Genomic DNA, 11,861 nt, shown 5'->3' with positions numbered 1-11,861 from the left:
AGCAGTTAAGACAGGAAATAATTAAAATCAGAGCTGAAATCAATGAAATTGAAACAAAAGAAACAATTGAAAAAAATTGACAAAACAAAAAGTTGTTTCTTTTTTTTAATTGATTTAAAAAATGACAGCAGAATGCATTACAATTCTTATTACACATATACAGCACAATTTTTCATATCTCTGGTTGTATATAAAGTATGTTGACACCAATTCATGTCTTTATACATGTACTTTGGATGATGATTCTATCACATCCCACCATTCTTGCTAACCCTTTCCCAGTTCTTTGAAAAAATAAATAAAATAGATAAACCCAACTGATGTGATTCTGCAATCTATATAGGGGGTAAAAATGGGAGTTCATAATCTGCTTGAATCAAACGTATGAAATATGATATGTCAAGAGCTTTGTAATGTTTTGAACAACTAATAATAATAAAAAAGATAAACCCCTCGCCATGCTAATGCATAGAAAAAGACAGATAACTCAAACTAATAAGATACAGATGAAGAAAGAAACATCACAACAGACATGTCTGAAATATAGAAGATAATTAAAAACAATTTTGAAAATTTATATTCCAATAAAATAGAAAATATTGAAGACATCAACAAATTTCTAGAGACATATGACCTATGCAAACTGAATGAGGAGGTCATCCATGATTTAAACAGAATAATTTCAAGTAATGAAATATAAAATGCCATCAAAAGCCTAGCAACCAAGAAAAGCCCAGGACCAGATGGATTCTCAGCTGAGTTCTACAAGACTTTCAAGAAGAATTAACACCAATATTCCTCAAATAAAATATATGATTCTAGATATATGCTCACTTTAATGGTACCTTCTCAAGTGAACAGCATTAATCTCTATCTCAATTAAAGTACACATGTAAATTGTAACTTACACGTGTAAACGTAAAGTACACATGTAACATCTGCAACTGCCTTCAATGAAGAGGCTTTTGTAACCTATTCTCACACATTCTGGATCATCTATGATGATCATAAATTTCCCAACAGGTTCTGAAGCAATAAATTTATTCTATTTACCTCAAATACCTTACATCATTAAATCAAAAATATCTGGCCATAGATTTTAGCTTTTCTGGAAGGAGAGACTTTCAGACCTCAAGCTTATAGTACACCATGCCTAGATTTCCATTATGCTTTCGGTCATGTAAACAGTACCCCAAAAAGATCAGCACAGCTATTAACGGGAAGATTCATATGGATGAGAGCCAAATCTAGTCCTTTGGAATACTACACTACTAGAATTATGCGGCCAGTTCTGTTCTCAGTCCCTTGTAAGATGCCATAAAATTGACCCCTTTGGTTACCTGGGGGCTCATGAGTGATCATCATTGTTAGCTCCTGGACTGTCTGAGTGGCAATCCCAAACCACCAAAAAATTGATGGATCTCAGTGGAATGTTGCTTCTTTCTCTCATTTAGCCAGGACATCCTGAAAGGACAGGTGCCAAGGGTCAAAAAAATAAGCCAAACTTACAGCAGTCATGCAGTCATCACTGTACTGGATGCCCTAGCCAACCAATGGCCCCCTATCTACATTTATTATAAAATGTTGGGCTATTGTCTAAGATTTGTCAGCTTCATATTACAGAACTCTGGTATGTTTTGCTTCACATATAATTAAAATATAAATTATGATAATATAACTTTACATATCCTAAGGGCCTAGTACAATGCATTGCCAAGACATCCCTTATTCCATATGGAGGAATAGCTGTTAATGATACCAAACAAGACTACTAAATACTGACATGGCTCCCCAGCTGTCAAGCTGCAAAGCCAGATTACTTGTCCCTACTGAGAAGTGCAGCATAGCAGTATATTAGAGGAGTGGTGGCCCTGGTGGGTCAGAGCACTGGTAGCAAGCACTGTCCATGGCCACATAGAGCCCACCATGCAGGCACCATGAGCCCACACTCAGATGAGCCAAGGCACACCCACCAGTCATCTTTCCACTGCCAGGCCTGGACATATTTATGATGCCTGCTACAGTAACCTCAACCTCCCACTTCCTTACCTGCCACATGAAAATGGAAGTGGGGCAGACTTGAATGAAACTTAATATAATTCTAAACCCTAATTAGCATAAGTATAATTCTAAACCCTAATTAGCATAAGTTTGAACCAACAGTAGTGAACCTCCTAACCAATAGTATATAACCTCCTAAGCCAGCACACTTGGATAGAGAAAGCCCCCTGCCAAGTCCCCTCTTGCACTTCAAGAGTTCTGTTCTTGTATCTACTTCATTAAATTCTACTCTTATATCACCCTCCCATCCTGATCTGTGGATTTCATTCTTTGAATTCGTGAGAAAAGAACATGGCCCACCATTAAGGGTTGCAACACTTCTCAGCTGCAAAGCCCTGCAGCTTATACATACTGCACCTGTTGCCAACTGAAGCACTGAATCAAGTATTATCTCAAAACTCCAGTTTCATCTTTTGATGCCCAATGTGGGGCCTCTTTGGAAGGGTAAGTTAAATGGATTGATAAATTGATCACTTTTACCCCAGGGTTCTATAATCTGTTTAGAAACATCTCTGTCTCTATCAAAAATACCAGGCCCCTGTCGGCTGACAATCAAAAGTGTATAGCATGGCTGTCAGTTTTAAGACACAAGAGACAGGTTTACTAGAGGAGCCTTGCTCAATCCTCTTCATTCCTGACAAAGGAATGTTGGTCAACATCTCCTCCCCATCATATTTCATGCAAAACCCATGTAGATTCAGTGAGTTTCTTATATCCCTCTGAATGCCAGTTGTTCTAATAGAACCCATATATAAGTTGATTTGGAATTTTCAAGTCCTTGAGCACATTTTAGGACCCAAACACCATGAGTCTCTGGTTAGGTCCAAACGAAAAGGAGGGTCCCATACCTTTGGTTTCCAAACAACCAGGTCAATTTTCCTTTGAATGATTATAAACCCATCATATGAAATAAAAAATACAATCTGAACAAATACAACCAGCAGTCCTCAATACAGTATCACTCACTTTTTTAGTATCACAGGAAATTTTAAATACTTTGCATTGGTAAGAGTCACTAATTCAATAACATGTCTCAAGAGGTGGCTGCCAGTGGCACCAAGGTCTATAGGTGATAGAGGGACACCTCAATCTGGTTCAGACAATGGAGGATGCCAAGGGATCCTTCTTCCCATTGTCTTTCCAATGAATAATATGCCATTTGGAATTAACACTTGTACACTAGTATTCCTTTGATCTTCAAACTCTATGAAGAAATATCTAATACTTTTTAATACACATTTACACTACTCCATGTATTTTTATAACGTTAAATTATTTTATTATAAGCATCAAATTATATTCCACTATTTGAGATACTAAAATTTATTTTTTTCCATTCACCTACTGAAGGATATCTTTGTTACTTCTAAGTTTGGCAATTGTGAATAAAACTCCTATACATTTTTTGTGCAGATATTTGTGTGGAAATAAATTTGTAACTCCTTTAGGAATAAAAATTGCTGATAAGAGTAATATAGTGAGAGCACAATTAATGTCATAATAAGTCACCAAACTATCTTTTCAAGTGAGATGAATGAGAATTCATGTTGCTTCATGTTCTCATTCTCATCAATATTTGGCATTGTTTGTGACAGTCACCATTTTGTTACTGTGACAAAAATTATTTTATAAAAACAACTTGGAGGTTGGAAGGTTTATTATGGCTCACAGTCTCAGGGCTTCAGTCCATTTTGTAGTTAGCTGGGCCCATTGCTTTGGATCTGAGGTGAAGCAGAACATCATGGCTAAAAGGAATGATATAAGAAATTTGCTCTGAACATGAGCCAAAAATAAAAGAGAGAGGAAGAGAAGGAGAGAGGGAGAAAAAGAAAAGAGAAAGAAGGAAAGAGAAATGGGACAGGAGAAAATATAGTCTCCAAGGGCATGCCCCCAGTAACATACATACTCCAAATATTCCCCACCTCCTTAGAGCTTCCACCACCTCCCAGTAGTTCCCTTGGCTATGTTATGGTTCCTGAAAAACTGAGAATTTTATTATTATATAATATTTTTCATTTTCCCATGACAGTTCCTACCTTTGCCTCTTTTGTTTATCATTTACATGGAATGTCTTTTACCACTTGTTTATTTTCAGTCTATGTTATCCTTAAATCTAATCTCTTGAAGACAACATGTATTTGAATTTTGTTTTTTTAATTCTTCAGCTACACTATGACTTTTGATTGGGAAATTTAATCCATTTACATTTTGTATAATTATTGGTATTAAAGTACATAATAATCTCATGTTTTTAATTATCTTCTGTCAGTCTTGTAGTTCTCTGTTCCTCTTTTCCTCTCTTCTTTTGTGTTTCATTGTATTTTCACAATGATGTGTTTTAATTCCTCTTTTTGCATATTTTCTTTAGGTATCTTTTTTTGTGGTTACCAAGAGGCTTGTATAAAACATGTTATAATCAGTATTCATTGTTAAACTTAATAACAACTTAATTTTAAACACAAATAAGAACTCGGCAATTTTACTTCTTCCCAGCACATTTTTTACATTCCCGATGCCACAATTCACATATTTTATATTATATGTGCATACATGATATTAACATATTTTTGTGATTATATTCTTAATGTTTTTGTCTTTTAACTTTCAGAATAAAATTAAAACTTATTTACTCAGTACCATTATAGTAGTTCAAGATGATGTATTTGTGAATATACATATTTCCTTCCTGTACTTTATACTTTTATGTGTGGCTGTTTAGTATCCTTTCATTTCAAATCAAAGAATTATACCATGTTTTGTAAAGCAGATGTAGTGGTCATGAACTATATCAGCTTCTGATTCTCGGTGAAAATCTTTATTTCTTACTCTTTTTTGAATGATAGGTTTTTCTGACATAGAATGTTTGATTTTCAGCTTCTGGAGGAGGAGAAGATTGATAAATATTTACTCCCCAAATTGTCTTGGCTGAATTAAGCCATTTTTCTTTTCTAGTGAAGGACACTTAGAGGTTGGCATTTTGGATGCATGATACACTCCATCCCTTCTCAGAGGCTCTTAGATTATTACTATTTGCGATGTACTGAATGTTTATGTCACCCTCCAAATCCCTATGTTGCATGCTGTCCTCCACTGATATAGTATTAGGTGATGGTGCCTTTGGGGGTGATTAGGTCATGCAGACTAAGCCCCATAATTGAATTTTTTACCCTTATTATAAGAAATAGAAGGGAGGTAGTGGCCATCTGCAAACCAAGAAATGGGCCCTCATTAACATTAGATTTGTAAATGTCTTTACCTTGGACTTCTCAGCTTTCATAACTGTGAGAAATAAATTGTATTTGTTTAAGTCACCCTGTATATGGTATTCTGTTATTGCAGAGACCCAATACAAATATTTCTTCCCTTTTGGATAGGTTTATTAGGTTTGCTATAGGTATATTTTCCCGTTGTGTGTATGTGTGAATGTGTGTGTGTGTGTGTATGTACACGTGTGTATGTACAATAGACATTTGCATAATTTTTTATTTTACTTTGAAAATTCTGCTAGTAATGTTTTTAAATATACAAAAATGCTGTAAATTTTATATGTACCCAATAGAATGTGAATATACAGAGGCTTTCTATGGTTATGGATATTAGTAGTACTTACAAAGATTTACTTATTGTTGCTCTTAAAATTTTATCTGGTGACAAAATAAGAAATTCTATTCCTAAGTTCACCCAGCAATATGAATATGGTCTATGAATAATATAAAAACATTTTAAAGAACAATATCTAAATATGTTTGAGATGAATTTAAAATAACATTTAGATTCACATAGTGCTATATTAGACTCATTATTTATAATCCTTTTAATTTTAGTGTTAACAAAATTTTTTCTCTAATATTATTAATTGTTATCTTAAGATAAGGTCAGGGGCTGGAGATGTGACTCAAGCGGTAGCGCGCTTGCCTGGCATGTGTGTGGCTCGGGTTCGATCCTCAGCACCACATACAAACAAAGATGTTGTGTCCACCAAAAACTAAAAAATAAATATTAAAATTTTCTCTCTCTCTCTCTCTCTCTCTCTCTCTCTCTCTCTCTCTCTAAAAAAAGATAAGGTCATTTTTATTCTGTTCTTGCATTCTATGAGAGGACTAAGGTTGAAATAACAGATTCAGAGAAATGTTCATAAAAGGAACTTATTTTAGAACTTTCATTTATTTTTCAAAATTATCCTTGATAATTTATTTGTTTTAAATAAAAACAACATTGAAGTTTCCAACATTTCAGTGAATGTGAAAAAGACATATAGTATTTTTAATATTTATTTTTTAGTTTTATGTGGTCACAATATCTTTATTTTACATTTATGTGGTGCTGAGAATCAAACCCAGTGCCTCATGCATGCTGGGTAAGCCCTCTACCAGTGAGCCACAACCCAGCCCCAAGACATATGTCCTTTTTAAGATCAAGGAAATTATTTTCTCTTCCTAGTTTCCTCTGAGTTTTATCATAAATATAATTTTAACAAAATTATGGAAATATTGTGCACTTTTTAAATTTTTCTCCTTTAATACACTAATGTGGTTGTTTATAATAATGATTTTCAAACATAGAATTAATTTAAAGTAATAGAATGAACACTTTTTGTCATTTTTGTATTATTCTTTTACATATAATTGAATGTTATGTTTCTTTTTGGTGGGTGGGGATTTATACTTGGAGATTGACTTGTTTCCTATCAGCACAAAAGATAAATAGACCTTAAGTAAAATTCCTACATGTTCCTGTGTGAATTTTTAAAAAGTATTATTATTATATTTTTGTACTTCAATAAATCTTTTGTTGATTTACATCTATTTATGATTATGGTCTATTAATGTTTTTCTTAAAAATGTAATATGATTGACTAAAAATTTTCTGGTCCTAGAGTTTTCTTTGTATGAAAGTTTTTAATTATAATTAATTTTCTCTACTAGCTATTCATATTTTGCTTTCACTTTATTTTTTATAATTTTCAGTTTTCATTTCAACTGTATTTCCATATTTATTTAATGGCCTAGGTTATTTATGGTATCTTCTTATGGCATCCTTAAATTCTAAATATATGATGAATTTTTTATTGGTTGTTCAAAACATTACAAAGCTCATGACATATCGTCATTCATACATTTGATTCAAGTGGGTTATGAACTTTATAATTTTTTATTCTTGATATTGGTTAAATGAGTGTTCACCTATTTTTCCCAAAGAATCTCATCAGAAGATCATCAGTTTTGCTAAACACAGTAAGAAACAATCTTTGGCTATTCCATTCCTTATCTGTTTATTTTCCTATATTAATTTCTGTTCTCATTTTTTATATGTCCTGAATAGTTTCTTTTGGTTAAGTTTTCTATCTTTTTTGTAATTACATTAATTGAATGATTGCATCAGTAATAACTTATCCTGTTGTAAATCATTACATATTATAAAAACACATTATATGTTTCAAGACATATAATTTCCTGTAAGAAATATTATTTTCCACCCAGAATATAAATTTGGATGTGTAACAGCTTCAAAATTATATTTTTGACTAAATTTGTGATTTTTTCCCCTTAGGCTAGAGGATCATTTAGGGATCTACTTATTAATATCCTGATATTTGAGTGATTTTGCATTTACATTTTGTTACTGATTTCTGACTAATTCAGTCTGGAGATAGAATATATTCTGAAGGATTTCAATGTTTTGAAAATGTTGAGACATACTTTATGCATGATATATCATAAATTGTCCTGCATCGTAAGTATAATTTGCACTCTAGGTTTGATGGGTATACTATTCTTACATATAATAATTATATCAGTAGAACTAATAAAGTGTCAAAATTTTTATAACCTTGTGGAGTTTTTTCTCTCTGCTATTCAGTCAATTATTTCTGCTCCTCCTAGTAGTCATAAGCATTAACAGACTTTCCTAAATTTTAGGTACAAGATGACATACATCTTATATTCACTTAAGTGTGATTATTCACAATTCTCTTCAGTTAATGCCCAAATAATTTTAAAAAGAAAAGGAACATGGAAAATGACCAGAATATTTTTGTTTCTTTTATGAAATGATATGCACTCTATCTCTAAGGACCCAAAACTCAGGTTAACTGACTTTTTTCCTCTCTGGCCCAGCATATCTGTATAAGATTACAGGTGGCACAGGTTTTTTATATCTGACAATGCCGCTCAGGAACTCTTCTTGTAGGGAAAGAAAGAAAGATGAATTCAAAATTATTATTTGACATTCCTCCCACCCTGTCTTTTTGTTGTTTGGCTTTTTTTTCTACTTTGGGGAGATGGATTTTTTTCCATTCTTATATTTTACCATATGAAAATTTTGTCTCTAAGCAGAGCTTTCAGTGCATAATAAATGTTTTAGTATGTGACCTATTTACTATCATGCAGTTGAAAGTATTTATATTCTTTGTGCTTTCTTCTATTGCCTTTTGGCTATTTAGGTTAATGCTCTTCTAAATTTTACCCTTTAAGAATTTACTACAATAGATGTTTTATAAGTACTTTAAACAGTTACTTTGTGGATTCATACAGTTTCTATAAATACTATAGATGGAAATATTGGCCTGATAGAAGCTATTTCATTTGGCTATAAATTAAAATTTAAATATGTTTTGTGTTATCAATTTGATTATGACAAAATTCTGTTAACTACAACAATGTAGAAATGTAGCTGAATTTTTGACACTTACCGAAATCCTCCAGAAGACTTATTGACACTTTGATCATTTGATTACAATAGATAAGCCAGTATAATTTTTACAATCATGCTACTTTTATTATATTAAATAAAATAAATATATGAGTAGCTGTGGAATTATTTGTATCTTTATTTTATATTCATATTGAAACTAAGACATTTTAAAATAATTTTATTGTATACAATTAGGGGGACCAGATGCAGATTCCTTAAAATAACCCACAGGATACCCTCTCCCATGATGAGCTAAGGATATCTATTCTGTCATAACAGAACACAATAATATCATAATAGGATGTAATAATCACAATAATGAGGAAACAAAAAATACTGTTCAAATAAGCTACATCTGATCTTCTGAATTAGAAGCAGAAACAATTTGCTCTTTAAATTTCAAAATAACAATCAGTTTGGTCATCAATATTAGACAATAAGCATTAATTTCTGCTTCTCATGTTCCAGGAAATTCCAGGGACCCTCTAGGCAGATAGCAATAAGTTTCACTTATTGAGAATAAAAACAAGTTACAGGGTTCTTTGATTAAATCCAAGATAGCAAAGACACTTATAGATATCTCATATATTGAATCTAGTAACAGATATTATTCCATTTATTTTATTAGAACTATCTCATTTAATATTCACAGCAAACTTGTGAACCAGTCATTATCACTATTACTGCTATTTTTCATGCTGTTTGCTAGATGAGGTAAAGGAACATAATTAATGTATGCAAGGGAGGAATCCCAGTAAGTGAGTAGAGGAGAATAAAGAATGTGAAACCATAATGTTTAATTCTGTCCACTTGAATTTAATCTCTCCTCCAACTCTACCCCTTCCCATAGTGCCTAAACCTTTGTTCTTCAGCATCTGTCTGTGCTATGTGGGAAATTGCTTAGAGATCATTACATGTTTTTTTCAATGTGGACATATTAATTATGTGGAGGCAGCGTGATCTATTTGTAGGAAAAGACTGAAGAACCATCTGGCTTTTTTCATATCCTATCCCTATAGTTCACTTCTGAACTAGCCTACCACCTCCTGAGCTATTGTTAAACTGTGTGGACTGTGCCTCCACTCTGAAAAGCTGTAAATCACTTTCCCCGTTTTTATTACATGTCCTGGTAATGTGAGTGCTTTAGCAGAGCCTTCAGTAGGAGCTTTGTTTACCCTTATTGCTTGTGGAACCCCAAATGCTGACTATCTAAGTGGCTCATCAGCCAAGTTCCAGTCCCTGAGGAATCTCAATTTTTTTCTGAGGGAAGAAGGCTTTTTGAAATAAATAACTAAAGAAATGTCACAAATGTGCTCCCCTCCAAAACATGTGAAAACATGAATGCTTATCATGAATAAAGAGTATGAATATGGACAAAGGTATATACAGAAAATTCTCTAAGGATAGCACTTTGTCTAAGATGGGAAATATTTGTTTATTTCTCACAAGATGCACTACCCAATATATTTAGTTATTTGGTCTCATATATTTAAATATTGGGGTTTGATTATATTTATAATACTACATATGAAATATTGCCAAAGTAAAACTAGGAGATACAAAAAACATGAGATGGTAGGACATCAACATAATCAGGAGCCATAGAGTGAAGATGTGAAAGCAGATATTGCTCATCCTAGGTGTATATCATTGAGCAGGTTAGAAAACATTCTATTTCTCAGATTCCTATATTTGAGGGCTTGTGATGGTCAAATACTATATTGAACTTCAGTGTTCAATCTTGTTGCAAATAGTCACAGGTGGCTATTAAATTTTTAATTAAAAAATAAAAATTCAAATCCTCAGTTGTTCTAGCCACATTTCAATTTCTCAGTAGCCATAAGAGGTCATGGATATTATACAGAATGGTTCATAAATAAATTAATCACAGAGAATTCTACTGCACAGATTTTATATATATATATATATATATATATATATATAGGATCCAACATGACTTAGACATAGGTCTGGGAATATAACATTAAACATTAAACAGATAGTATATATCTATACATATTCAGAATTCTTGTGTTTGTGAATCTGTGGAGAAATTGGTACACATGAGTTCTTGTGTACTGTACTAACTATTTTAATACCTCAGATAGTTAAATTTCAATGCTGTCAAAATGCTTTTATGTTAAATGTCCAATTTACTTCTTATATAGAATGGAGAGAGATAAAGAGAGAGACAGAGAGAGCACTAATATTTCATTGCATTTCTGTCCAATGTCCTTTTAAGTATGCTTACTAAATGCAGCATTTTACCTTGAAATTATTCTCAATTTTCTGATGCTTTCCACCAATAATTTCTTTACAATTCTAATGTCTTTCATTCCTTTGCTTGTCCTAATGTGCTAGCCAGGACTTAGAATATAAATAAAGGCTTTTCTGCCTTTATATTTATGTAAGAGAGAAAGCTGTATAAGCTTTACTTGGAGAATAAATTTAATTGCATATTAAATTGACTTAATAGACCCTTATATTTCTTTTTTGCACCTGACATTTTTATTAATAGATTTGTTTATAGGTGTATGACTACTTCAACTTTAAAGTTTAATTGTCAAACTTGTTCCTGATATCATCTTGTGGTTTTTAGTATTTGTTATTAATTAGTGATAATATTTTTAAAATTACAGAGCTTTGTCAATCTTGGTTATTAAAGCCTTCTTCATTTTACCCTGATAAGTTGCACCAGAAATTTATGAGTTTCAAAAAATCCTTTCAGAGGATTTTGCTTGACTTAGCCCCCTCATTTTATGCTTATTGTTCTTAATTCATTGCTTTTCTATATTTATTATTTGCTACTCTCTGCTTTCTTTGCTTATGATTTTTTTAAAAAAAATTCTTTAATTAGGACTTAATACAATGACCTAAAAAATATATAATAAATATTTAAACTTCTGTCCACTCTTAAATGTAAATTCAGGTTATAAATCCCTATAAGGTACACGTTTTAGCAAACAAGATCCAATAATATATAAAGTGGTGACATAAAAACACATAAGGGTTTATTCTTAGGAAATAATTAGTAAGTTAAATATTTGAGACTTTAAAGTTCAAATAATCATGCAAAGAAAATGAAGGGAGAGAAAATAATTCTATCT

Source organism: Urocitellus parryii, chromosome 6 (genome assembly GCF_045843805.1).
Source record: "Urocitellus parryii isolate mUroPar1 chromosome 6, mUroPar1.hap1, whole genome shotgun sequence".
NCBI lineage: Eukaryota > Metazoa > Chordata > Mammalia > Rodentia > Sciuridae > Urocitellus > Urocitellus parryii.
The sequence above is the reverse complement of the archived record's forward strand: the minus strand, read 5'-3'. Positions refer to the sequence as shown.